Genomic DNA, 14,170 nt, shown 5'->3' on the forward strand with positions numbered 1-14,170 from the left:
ACCAGCAAACCCAGATCTTCTATCTGATGGAACCCCGGTGTCATGGCCATGGCTGCTGTTGTGAGCACCACTGTGCTGTGGGACACAAACAGTTCCCTCTTGTGTAAACAGCACTGACTCAGCTCCCACAAGCAGAAGGAAGATTCCACATCCAGCCATTTCCTCAGAGACAGTGATTGTCAGCTCAATGGGAGGGCAACCCTGACAAAGCCAGTTCAGTGAGCACAAACACTGCCCACCTCAGAACTACTCATACGAGTGCTAAGAGGTTGCTGGTTCTCTGTGGAAGGGATGTCACCTGCGTGGTGACATTTTAGCAGGCCCATGGTCACACAGTTTGGATGAGCAAGGCCTCTTCAAATGCTCACTTCAGCATGGTGTACCAGAGACACCAAGGTGGGGCTCTGCCTAAGCACTCCCTGGGCACATCAACTGGAGCTGGAGCCAGCAATGTGGGCATACACAGTCTGCCCCACACCTCCCAATGCAGTCAAACCCCTGCATGCTTCTAACATCTTTTCTCCTCAACTTGAAGGTCAAAACCCAGTTTTCTCTGTTAGGTCAGAGCTTAGGAAATGCATTCCAGTTTTCCTCATTTGGATCAAAATTGCCTGAGGAAGAAATTTCCCATGGGTCCTAGACATGTTCAGCAACCATGTCAACCCCCCCTAGTCCACCCTCCCATGCTGTGAAGGGAAAGAAGAACATCTCCCTGCCCTGCACAGCACCCTCCATCCCTCACCCTGCCTGCCATCGGTCCTCATGAACATCACAGCCAGATCCTGTGCCACCGGAGCAGCTGGCTTCTCTCTTGATTTTTCACAAGTGATTATCCAAGTCAGAATTTGTCACCTACAGAATGAAAGGAAAATGAACTTTCAATCACAGATGCAGATCTACCTGCTGAAAAAGAAGGGGTGGAGGGGCGGGGGGAGAGAGAAATGGGCAAAGGAAGATAAAAAGAAGGAGAAGGGAATGTGCAACAGAGAGAAGAAACTATGAACACAGTGAGCAAGAATAAACGTAGGAAGGAAACACAAAGAAAAGAGGGCAGTGAGGAGCATGAAGAGTCTGAAGTGAGGAGACTGAGGCAGAGCAATTAAAGGGTAGGTTTTCATGATAGCATGAAAAATGGAGGGGCAGGAGACATCACTGTATCTGGAGATGGAGCAACAACAAGATTTCCTTATTTTCCTTCCCATCCCATCTCCCACCTGACTCAAACCCACTACCCTCACCTTTCCTCACTCCCAGCATGCCTGGTCCCTCTTTGGTTCTGTGAGGAGGATTCTGCCTGCCCTTGAGCCTGTGTAGGGGCAAGGTGACCACTGGGGTCTGGCTCTTTGAAATCCTTTGTCCCTCTCACCCCCTAGATCATGCCCACACACACACACTTGCACACAGTTATTCATGACTCTCAGATGGCAAGATGGTTATCACACATCCTCTTAGTCATCACTTAGCAAAGATAAACACATTTAGGGCTTAATTTTCCCTCATCAGTCAGGCCTTCCTTGGCCCCTCTATCTGCTGCACTGCCCTGATCCTTCTCCATTTTCTTTCAATTTCAGTTAATAAGCTGCCCAGCCAAGCAGAGCCCTCCAGAGAGGGGCCAGCAGCTCCCTGACTCTATGCTTCTTTAAGGACAACCACGTCCCTCTCTCCACACCCCCCTGCTCCCTCCATCTCCTCCAAATAGCAGCTCTGGATTTTGTTCTGTAATCTTCTCTACCCTTCCCCTCTTGCTAAGCCTAGCAATTTGCCTCCAGGTCTCTCAACCACTATTCCCCTAAAGAACCACTTATTGGTGTCAGATTAGGAGGGCCCAATTTTGAGGTTTGAGAATTATGTATGAAAGTATATGTGCTTCTGTAAACTAAAAGGAAGGTTCTGGCTGAATTAAGGAGTCTGTATACAAACAAAGCTCAAAGACAAAAACCACCAAGTATTCAAAATATAATTTAAAATTCATTATGATAACCATATCTCAGTTGTATTAACCCAAAGACTTTTCATTACACCACAGTATTTGGGTTGTCACATGCTTCCCAAGAGGTTTATTTATGCCTTCCAGTAGCTTCCAGAAATCTGGAATTTTACAGCAGTGCTACAAAACCCTTCCAGCTATCCAGGTTGGAGCCCTGAAGTACCAGAGCTGAGCAGTGCCTTCCCTATTGATTGACTGGCCACATGCCCACAGCACAGTCAGATTTGATCTTCTTGCAGCCTGAATGTGCCCACAGTGACCTGCAAGTTAGGGGCAGAAGGATGAGGCAGCTCACTGTACCCCTTGCCTCCAAAGCTGTAATGGGAGGCTTTGTCAGATATCCCAGAGAAATGATAGGGAGAGCCACGGAAAGAAACTAGTTCTGCACTGCACTGCATACAGCAATATAATGATCACTTCAAAAGCTCCAGTGCACAAGCACAAATAGATGCTGGACTGGGCAGCCACACACACATCCCCACTGGGGAGGCAGGGAGGAATCCAGGACAGGGCTGTGAGTGTCTGACAGCCCTGAATAAAAGAGATGCTGCAGGTGTAATGATTGCTTGGGAGATTGCATTTGCTTGTGGATGAGGATGGACGATCTGACTGGATTTTGAATAAGTTCTGCAACAAACCGATCGAATGCCCTTTAATCAGATGAATTTAGCTTCTGCCTTTCTTTAAGATGGTTCCAGGACACAATCATCCTCCTCTTTGCAGCGTTAACGGGCATCATCTAAACATAGGCATGCACCATTTCCCAGAAGTAGGAGGTATGGGATAAAACAGCAGTGTTTGAGAGAGGAAAGAAAGCAGTGTATTCTGAGAAAACAATGTAGCTGCAGACAGGAAGTAAGGACCACTAAGAAAAGCCTGAGGAAAGGGGTTTGGGCAGCAAAGAAATTGCCTCCTAGTTTTTGACATACCAGAACAGCACTTTACAGATATACAGGGTGTTCCCAGAGAACTTCCTAGATCTATTGTTAATATGTCTCCTTAAGGGAAAACAAAATACAGGAGTTTGAACATCAGCCAACCACTTGAATCAAAAAGATGCAACTCATTATCGGTGGAAAAGTCTGGAGCAGGGATCCTGTAATCTATATTTTCTCACTCTAGAGTGCATCTCCCATTAGGTTCACCTCTTCTCAGCGCTTAGCCCCAAGTGAGTGGCCTGAGGGAACTTCAGTCCTTTCTCTCTCACCCAAAGCAGCATGTGTGTGTGCCCTACAGGTCAGTGACAGCCAGGGAGCAGACACAGAGCTGCCTACACATCCACCCCTGTCTTTGGATGAGCAGAGGAAAGAGAGAAAAAGGGATGGCAGTGATATTGGAGGAGGATGGGAAGGGACTCACACAGACCCTTGCCATTCCTCTTGCCATCTCTGTGCACTGACTGTCCCATCCCCTACCTTCTGCTCTGCTGCCGCCAGAAGGATGTTTTCCCTGTTGACTTCAGAAGCAGCAGGAGTCAGCCACTAATTAGGATCCAGTATGACAAAGCACAGAGTAGCCTGACACTGCTAGACCACAGTTGCCTAGAGGCAGAGGAGACAGTGCCTGCCGGAGGATCACTTTCATTAAGATGAAGAACATCAAACAGCTTTCCCCGAACTGACATCCGTCTGTCAAAGGAGCCTGCAAAGAAAGGCAGAGCTGACAGGGGCCCGAAGGAGGATCTCATTAGGATGGTTTTAGAGGGGCTTCTTGATGAGAGGGCTGTGGGGACTATCTTCCTCCTTCCATCAGCAGTGGCTTGTTTGTTGTCTCAGTTCGTGTCTCAGTGCGTGTCAGTTTGTTGTCTCAGTTCTCGGAGGCTGATGAAGATGGACAGGTAACACCAACGGAGGTCACGGGCATGGGAATGTGACCAAGGAGGAGGCAGGGGACTGAGAGAGAAGTAGTGGAGCAGGACACCACAGAGCACGTGCACAGAGGGATCACTGGAAGCACAGTTTGCTTTTTGGCTCACAACAGGAAGCTGCTGTGAAAGGCAGACTACTCCAGCAAGGACCACGGGCCATGCTGGGCTGCCCAAGGGGAGCCTGGTGGGAGTGGGAGCAGCATCTCACCTCCCTGTGCACACTAGGCAGGGTTGAACACAGACAGCCTGCTGTTTGTGCATAGGATTTGAGCATGGCTTTCACTCAGACACATCTGCACATCCCTAGAGCCTCTCCAAGTTCTCAGTCCAGCTGAATTCACCCAGAACCCAGCTTGAGATGTTAAGGATATTTATCCATTCTCATGGAAGCAGTGATGAAGAAAAACTCCTTCACTCCACAAACAACAGCAACATGAATGTTTGGATGAAAAGGGATAACCCCAGAGCCATGGTTCTCTGTGGCTGAGCTAGAGCCACATGGCTCTGACATAGACCAGTGATTTCTAGAAGGCTTTAAAAGGCATTTATCTAGGACTGTAAGTGCCTCCCGAGGCACTCCTGCTGCTAAGTGTGTTCAGACACTTGCCCTGCAGTACAATGAGAAGGCTGTGCTCAAATTCCCCAGCCAGCTCTGATTCAGTAATCACAACAAGTGTTTATCAGTGCCTGCAGGGACATCCTACTTACTAAGAGTGGTCAGCTGGGCATTACATCGTGCTCAAGTGGTTCAGCAGTCTTTAGAGTCTGGAAGTGACATTACAATTTGCTGCTCCACAAATAGGTGACATCATTCAGTCTTTTTAAAGGCTCATGTGGGCAATACCATTGCCTTTTGTTAAAAGTTGCTACTCACAGTCTCTCAATGTAGCAGGAAAGCAGCATGCTTCTATTTCCTTAGAAAGCTGACACCAATGGTCTGTCTCCTCAGCCACTCTTAGGGCTGGCACACACAACCTCATTGTTTCATCTGAGGCAAGGGCGGGAGTCCTAAAGCTGTACACAGCCTGCAGGATCTCATGAGCCTGGAACAGACACTTGGCATTTTCAACAGACCTGTACCTGGGCAGTGCCAGAGATGCCTCTGGTGCAGGCCAGTGCCTATGCCTATGTCATCAGTCTCAACCAAAGCTCACAAAACATATTCCCAACTAGCACTGAAAGACACTTTGTGCTATTGCTAGTGCTAAGGTATGTGGGAATGTGCAGCCAGCTGAAAGGTGCTGGGATAACCTGTAAAGAACCTGCTCAACAGCCCTGCATCAGGACTTTGCAGTGATGACATCACCAGGGCTTTGAAGAGCTCTGCCAGATGATTTCTCATGGTACCTCTGAAAATCTGCAGTGCTGATGCTGTCCTGGCTTTTAAGGGCTAGCACAAATTATGTCAGTGACTCGGTTTGAAAAGATAGGTGTCTGCTAAGGAAGGCAGGAGTCTCTCTTGAAATGGAAAATGTAAACCCCCTCCCCACAAATTATCATAATTTTGAAACTAAGGGAGGCTCTCAGGTAAACATATGGGAGTAGGAATAACAGTTTTTTATTACGGAAGAAAATAAAAAGTAAATAAAAAAGCAGTAACACTGACAGAGTTAGAATACAACCTGACACCCTGTTGGTCAGGGTGTTGGTAGCAGTCCCATTAAATGGTGGCTGCAGTCCCCCTGCAGTGGCAGGTCTGGCTCTGTTGAAGCAGTGATCTTGTAAATGGTGCAGTTTTCTTCCAGAGATCTTGTGGTGGTGTAGGTGGGCCTGGTCTTCCTCTGGGAATCCAGTGAGCAAAAGCTGCTGTTCCCAGTCTCAGATTTTATCCAGGTAGGAATGCTTGGCTCCTCCCCCTGGGTGGAGCATCTCCCAGTGTGATGCTGTAATTTTATCAGCCGTGCAGTGAGACTCAATGGCCCATTAACAGCAGATATCTCCCTGGAGAGAGGGCTGGTTGTGGAAGAGATAAAGCAAACTGCCCAATTAACAGACGATAACCGCCCCACCTCCAACAGGTGGGAAAGAGAACACACACCCCCAGACCACATCTTACAACCCAGGACAGTCGGTAAAGGAGGGAATCAGAGATCTGAACACTGGTGTGTGGCGCTAGGTCACCCATCTGTCTTCAGCTTCTCCTCCAGAATATCTCCCACAGGTCCTGTTTAGTATTGACCAGCACTCAGCAAATGTCTGGGATAACCCAGGTCACTAAACGTGGCTCTGGAAACCAGAATCTCCCCCTCTAGACTCCAGAGGACCTGCAGCAATGGCATCACTTCTCATCTCCAGGGTTTGGCTGGGATGCCTTGCTTCTAGCTTTTAGTCTCTCTGAAGACAGCCACTCAAACACTGAGGCTGTTCCCAGCACCTGGCTCACACTGCTGCCTCTCCAGCTGACAGAGCTGAGATGCATTTCACACTGCATGAGCACTGCAGAAACCCTTGTTTTGCCAACACATTTATGTTTCGCTCAGTCTTGTAGGGCTTGAAAAGCCCTGAGCCCTGACCAAAACTGAGGGGTCTTTGAGCACTGGATGGCAAGCAGAAGCAGCAGGAGCAGGACAGCTCATGTGTTCAAGCCAAACAGGAGCTGGGAAGGAGCACTATGTTCCCATCTTTCCGAGACTGGGAGTTTGTGGTGACAGGACTGGGTCTGGCCAGCTGCAGGGCCTGGCTGTGCTGTGCTGGCCATTTGGCTCTGTGGAGGAGCCCCCTGCAAGCAAGGGGAAAGCTGTCTGCCTCCTGCTCTGCTTTTAAATGGCACAAACAAAGGCTGTGGGAGCAGGACAGCAGCTGCCATCTGCCAGGGCGTTTTTGTTAGTCCTTCTTGGCTTCCCAGCGTACATGGAAGGGTCAACCAGTCTCCTTCACTTCCATCCTCAACCCTGCAGAGCAGTCAGGTGGTATTTCAGGTTTAGTGGGGATGGAGGGTAAGCACCAAAACAGGGAAGGCATTGTTCAGACAGGAGGTTGTGGTGGCATCATTGATTTGAGCCAGAGGAGTCAGTGCACAGCTCTTGCATCTCCCCATCCTTACACGAAATGTGTCACCCCACCACAACTCCAGGCCCCTTAAGTGGCTTCCCAGGCAGGGAGAGGTTGGAGAGGCTCCGTTTTGGTCTCCCCCTCTTTGTGCTGGGCTCTCACGCCCGCACTCACACACACACACACACACACGGGAGCTGTCTGGGGCTCTCTCCCACAGGCTGTCTCACACTCTCACAAGCTCCAACATGAGCACAAAGGCTGCAGGACCCATGTCTCTCAAGTGTTGTATGGGATCCCCTTCCCCCAGTGTCTGTTTCACACACTCTCCCTCTCTCCCTCACACTTGTGCTTTCAGACATCTCTTTTTCTTCTGTCTGTTTCTTTTTGGCCTTGGTGGGAGTTTCAATTCACTCTGTTTGCAGTATCTCACTCCCTGCTAGCCTGTACCATTTGGTTTGCTATATTACCATTTGGTTTGCTATATTACCATTTGGTTTGCTTTATTACTATTTGCTTTGCTCAGGACTCAGTTCCCTTCCCTCAAGGAAACAAACCCTTATGGCTTATCTGAAACATAAGAACATGCCCCATTTCCTAGGATTCACCAAGACATGCCTTCATTGGCAAATCCATGAGGGTTTTCTTTAGACCCTGCTCTGTTTGGCTCTATTACCTGTCAGAAAGCGATGCTTCCAGTGTGTGACAGGCTCATGAGTCAACCTGAGCACCAAGTGAGCTCAATGTGAGAACAAGCCATACTGTAGCAAAGATCAGCTCTCAAAGATTAACTGTTGAACTGCAGTTCAACATCCTGGAGGAACAGCTGATCCTCTTCTTCCTTACTGCATGTGTGGATTATCACAGTGGGTACTCGCATGCAAGGATATCATCAAACAAATCCTTAATCTTTGGGTTCCTTTTCTCCCCAGGTCACCAATGAGTGTAGGGAACGTTGCTTTTACAGCTTGGCCTTTGTGAAAATAGGAATTTAGGAATTTATATTTTAAGCTCAAGTGTCATGTCTGAAGATGGTAGGAGCAGCAAGGTTTGTGTGAAGGCTCAGCTCGGATACAAGCACAAATAAATGGACAGCTTGTCAGGCCCACAGGAGGAGGTAAATGCAGCAAGTCCAAAAAGGAGCTTGTCCATTTTTACATTTAATTTGGCTTGTCTAAAGAAATTAATTTATCTCCCTCTATAAACCTTGCCTCACTAACACCATTCCAACTTGGCAGGAATCAGAAATGCATGGATTCCTGCATGCAGCATCACCCCTCTGTTCTAACACACCATTAAAACACAGAGGAATTTCAGTTCCATCCTTTCCCATTGGCACAGTACTTTCCATGACTTCCTATAAACTGAGACTTCCATAGTGACATTTACATTTCTCCCATCCTCAGGCACTTCTACTCATCACGAGTCTTCAAAGGTTATTTGGATTGACCTTGAAATGACACTAGCCAGCATCCTTAGCACTGCTGGATGCATCCCACGAGGGCCCATGGACTCACACATGTCCAGTTCGCTTAAGTATTTTCTGATCCTCTTCCACACAGGTTAAGTTGCTCCCTATTTTCCCCCAGCCTCTGGGCCCTGGCATTTCTGAAGGCCAGTACTGTTACTAAAGACAGAGCTTTATTGAGCGGCTTCTCTTCTCTTTGGCCAGCATTTCCCAGGCCTTCCTTTTGCCTCCCATAATTTTGTATTCTTGTGATTTTTAAGGTTCTGGGCAGTCATGGGGAGCTCACCTGGAGGTTAACTCAGGGACTCTCAGCTCTGTGTCCCACGGGTGAGCAGTGCAGAGTGTGCCTGCCATCTGCTCAAGAGAGGACCTGCAGCCAACTGCTAACAGGGTCATTAGCAGATCCAGTACAGCCTGACACCTCCCAGGATCAATCCCACAGGGACTTCCCTGTCTCAATACCTATCCTGCTTCAGAAGGGGCTTTAGGTCATGAAGCCATGTGATTCAACCTTTTTCCTTGTCTATTTTCACCAATAAAATCTTGGGGTTTTTCTATTCTACCACTTCCCATATGTACTCCTGTGTCAGCAATCACTGACATCAACATTCTTGTCATGAGGCAAATTTTGCTGCTTAGAGGATTCCACTGCCCTGGTGCCATGCCTGTCCCTCTCTCACGTCATCTGGTGTGCCTGATCTTGGTGACAACACCTGCCTATGTGGGCACTGTGGCCCCCAAGGCAATCACGTCTCCAGAGGTGTGCTGCCTTGTATGTTTTCATTTGACAAGAAACCCAAGCCAAACACAGTCCCTTCTCCTGTTCATTTGTCTGATTGCTGCTGTGTACATTTAAACTTTTTTTCTACCTGTACATCCCACTTGCCCTTTTGGACCACACCAAATAGTTTTAAGATCTGAATTTCATGCATTGCTAAACTGTGTGCTGGGAGAACTGCAAACAGCAGCTGCAGAAACTCCGTTCTGAGTCTCAGTGCTGCAATGCTGGGAAGTTTCAAATGCAGCTCTTTTCCCCTCAGGTCTGTCAGATGATCTTAGTATCAGGCTAACAGTTACCTGGACTGTCAGAGCATTGCAGCAGCCTTGCTGGGCAGACCTTGGCACAAGGCTGACAGAGGTTGGGTAAGATGTGCAATAATGCAGAAGAACGGATGTACTGGATTGTCATGAAGGTCCATCTGTCCCAGTGTTCTCCCTTTCTCCTCAATACTGGCCAACAGCTCTTCAAAGACTTTCAGAAATTTGGTTTACACATTTTGGTGAGGAAATTCATCAGCTATTTCTTTACTACGATACTTTTTCTTGAATTTTTCTTAAACTAGATGTTTAATAATTTCAAGGATACTCAATGTTCTCACTTGGGAAGGAGTAGCCAGTACTTTTGCCTTGTTTGCTTTCTTCAGATCATTTGTAATTTTAGAATCCTCAGTGGAGGAGAAAATGCAGACAGCTTTGATTCATGCTGATATGGCAAATTTTCTGCTGCTTTTCCACAAAATATTTCCTTCATTTGAAGAAAGGTCACGATACCTGTGAAGATAAAGTTGCTGCTTCTGCCTGGTGGTCACCTGGAGATGATCATACAGACCAGCAAACCTGTGCCTTCCTCCAGTGGGCCTTCTTCCTGCCTGAGATCCCAGCAATGAGGAGTAAGCAGTGAGGGCTGCCCCATCTGGAGGATGAGAAACCCTGATGCCATGGCTGTCTGCAGGGAATGTTTCTGGCAAGAGCCTTCTGGATGTGTGCTGTCCAAGGAACCCTGATGCAGATCCAAGGAATCTCTTCTGTGCAGATGCTTCCAGGTGGTGACAGTAGAAGAAGCTGACCCATCAGGGGAATCCTTTCCTGCCCACCAAATCCCCTCATTTATAACAGCAGGTGGGAAGTCCATGCTCCACATCACAGAGCAGAGGGGCCCAGCTGCAGCCCCAGAGCCTGGCCACAGATCCTCACACAGGCAGCACAGCCACAGCCTCTGCAGGGCCTGGAGACTGCCCCACACTGCCCCATGACACTCAGCTTGGCCTGGGATCAGCTGGGGAGAGGCCTGGTGCCCTGCAGAGAAACACCACAGCCTCCCAAGGTCTCTGCTGGAAGGCACATCCCATTGCCAGCACTCTGCCAGCTCCTCTCCCAACCTCCTGCCTGTGTGCAGCCTCAGTGTGCATCAGGATCCAGCTCTGCCCCACCACCCGTGTCCCAAGCACTGATGAAGCAGATGCCTGCCTCTCCAACCTCTCCCGATCTCCATGGATCCCAACAGGGTTACACAGTGATTTAGCCTAAAATCCAGCTGTAGAACGGCTGGTTCAGCTTGATCCCAAGACGGTTTTTTTGTAATCAAACATCTTGTGTCTCTCACTGCAGCACTTGCAGACCTGGGTTTTCACCTGAGATCTACCTATTAACTAGGAATCTTTGGGCTCTGGCTTCAGGGCTCCTGTTAGTGAAGCAAAAAGTCCCATGAGCAAGCTGCTAAAAATATCAGGATCACATGGGATTAAGGCTGTACTTGCTGTACATAGAGGTATGGTTTGTTTAATAGATCACTGAAACAGAAAGGCCTGCGGGATTCATTGAGATTTTCTTTCTCTGCCCACCAAAGCTGCTCTCTGAGTCATTCTGTGTGGTGCTGAGTCTGTCCCCTGCCTGCAAGAACAGTATGTTACTTTCTCTCCTTCAGTCATTTCTGAGGTGATGCCTCTGCCCAAAACTGACTTCCTCTGTACCGCAGTCTTTGTTGAGAAATTCCAGCCTGTGGGTGATGCTCAGGCACTGCAGTAGGTCATCTCTGGGGTCGGGGTGTGGAAGAAGCTGGTTACAGCTGAAAACATTCAATGGGAGATCTGGAGATCCAGCAGGGAAATGTGTCTGTAGGGCAAGGTGCTTGATCCCTCCTGGAAGTACTTTCCACAGAGGGTTTGAGTGTTCACCAGGCTCCTATGTCTGATGGTGTGGCACCGTGCTAGAAGAGGCCCCCTGCCCTTCCAGCCCACAGCCACAGCCATTTCTGAAAGAGTCATTGCTGGAGTAATTTGGGCAGAGACATCACCTCAGAAATGACTGCAGCAGAGAATATCCAGCTGACTCACACACTAAGTCTGTTTCATGCACTGATTGTATCTCAGATTCCCCCAGATTCCCCCTTCTGTCTGCCCCAGAGCTGTGAAGGTTGGCCCCACTGCAGTGCCTGAGAACCTCAGCAGCATTTTCAGTGCACATTGATGCAGAAATGCTCTGAACCCAGTTATGAATATTGCTCATGAAAAAAAACAAGTTTGGGCTTTTTTCATCCCTTTCTGAACAATGAGCTGGCTTTTGCTGCTTTCTTTTTTTTTTTTTTTTTTTTTTTTTTTTTGCCTTTTTTTTTTTCTTTTTTTCCCACCCCATATGGTCAATATTTAATTTTTGGTGAATAAAGATATTTCTCACATTCTGTTTCCCTGTGGGAAATAATTTCCTTGCAGGTCTGGATGACTCAAGATGTGAGGAATTACATTAGACATTATATGAGAGGGGAAAATATGTGGATATGGGAGGAGACAGAGGAGGTTGAATGGAAGGAAAGAAATGGAGAAATGGGAAAAGGATAACAGATGGAAGATGATGAGAGAAAATATTAAGAAAGGGGGGGGGGAGGGGAGGAGAGATAGAATAAATCATTATTCCCCAGTGAACAGAGAGGTGAGGGTCAGTGAAGGAGAACAGAGAAAACAGGAAAAAAGGAGAGTGTGAAGGGAGTGGTTAAAAATTGTGAGGAGAGCACAGTTTGCAGGAAAGGAGGAGGGAGCTGATGGCCTAGAAGGTAAATCAGAGGTGAGAGGAGACCCTGTGTCCTGTTCTGACAATGTTTTGGTGACTGGCTGGTTCTCACAGGTAGCCAGGCAGAAGAAGCCCAGAGGTTTGGCTGCCTTCATGTGCTGCTTCCCTCCATCCACCACACTGACCAGACCTGGGACTTCGTGGTGTGAAGAGAAACCAAGGGAGACAAATCTCTTCCATTTCCCAAAGGTGTTTCATGAACTCTATCTGGGGAACAAGGGATGTCATTTACCAAGAGACCAGGCAAGTCCACTCCTCCCTCAGAGCCAGAGGGGAGTTCTTCAGTTTCCTCAGCCCCAGGATGGTGTGTTATGCTGTAGCTGTGTGAATTCACAGATGTAGTGACCTTGCAGATTACACTTTTCAGTGGAAAGACTCCATAATATGCCAAAGTGATGGCTCCAAGACCTGCAAGCAACGAGTTTCTTATTCCTCTGAGAGGGCATGGGGGTGTAGAGAGGCTGTGCTGGCAAATCCAACCACTTCAAAGCATTCCTGCACAGCAACAATTGAAAGCAGGAAGAGATCTGTCATCTAAATCTTCTTTCTGGGCTGGCTGAGGTGCCTCAGGCAGTTTCACCTTCAGGGCTGGGGAAATCAGTGGCCCCTTCTCTGCACAGCATCTGGGAGGGGCTGAGGGAGCAGGGTCTCCCCATCAACCCCAAGGTCACACAACCCAGCACATGCAGAGTGAAGGCAGATGTAGACAGAGGAGCTCTGAGACAACAGGAACAGCAAAACCTGGAGCATCCCCTCTCTCCCTCTCACACTCCACTGCTGGGCTGGTGCTCTCCCCGTGCTGCACACCCAGCCACAGGCAGGACAACCTTCTTGGAGAGGCAGGATTGGGCCCATGGTGCCTTCTTAAAGAAGCAGACTGCTCATCCAGGAGCAGAGCTGTTACCTGGCAGCCGTGGGTGCCGAGGGCTTTTCAGAGGTCACTCAAGCCTTGCTCTCTCTGGACATTGCCCAGGCAAGTTCTACCTTCTAGCTCAGCTCCCTGCAGCAGTGGAGGGAGGAAGAAGGACCAGTGAGGGATCTGGCACCCAGCTACCCCTCCAACACCAGCTCACAGCTCTACAGGAGTTTAAAAACCCTTCACTTCCACCCCATCACTCTGTGTCCAACCTTGCTTCTCTCTCTCCTAAGTTGTGTGCTCCACCCCAGCACCTCTAGTGCCACTAAGGAGCCAGAATATCCTTTTCCTGGCCACCACAACCACCATCAATGCCACTGACACCTCCTTGCTCCTCTTCCCCATAAGCACTGTTTCCTGAAATGGCCCAAAAAGGAGGGCACCACTCTCATGGGGTATGCTAATATGGCCCTGAAAAGCCTCTAATTAACCCTTATTATATAATTCACAGCTTCATCTGGCAGCTCCTGGCACAAAAGGCTCAACAGACAGAGTCAAAAACACCAATTATCTCCTTGGCTGCCACTAGAGAAGCAGAGAGAAAGAGAAACAGGTGTCACAGGTAGGAAATACTATGGCTGACAGTGACACAAGACAGAAAATGTACAGCAGAGAACAGAGGCAACAGCTCTTTCCCCACTTATCATAAAGGGATGAGAAGCTGGAATCTCATGTATCTTCTGGCCCAATGCTCAATTTGAGCAAAGCCCAAAATGAAGCCCCTTTTCCTCCAGACAAGCAGGTATCATGACATTAAGCAGCCACTTTCTTTATCTGAAGGCACTCCCACACAACAGGCACAGTCACTGCAGCCATTATAGATTTAACCTGCACCTCCTTGTCCTTCTGAATCCACTCCATGACACAGCTTTGCTTGGCTTGGCTTGGCTTGGCTTGGCTTGGCTTGGCTTGGCTTGGCTTGGCTTGGCTTGGCTTGGCCACCTTTGTCAGCTGCATCACTGTCTTGCAGCTCAGGACCTTGGTCCAACGATGCCATTTCTGGATGTTAGGAATCCCCAGTCATCAACTCCAGATGTTCAGGAAGGGGAAGAACAGAGTAGAAAGAAATCCCCAGGTGTGTGTTGGGATCTGGCAACA

This window comes from Melospiza georgiana, chromosome 4, assembly GCF_028018845.1.
Source record: "Melospiza georgiana isolate bMelGeo1 chromosome 4, bMelGeo1.pri, whole genome shotgun sequence".
Lineage (NCBI taxonomy): Eukaryota > Metazoa > Chordata > Aves > Passeriformes > Passerellidae > Melospiza > Melospiza georgiana.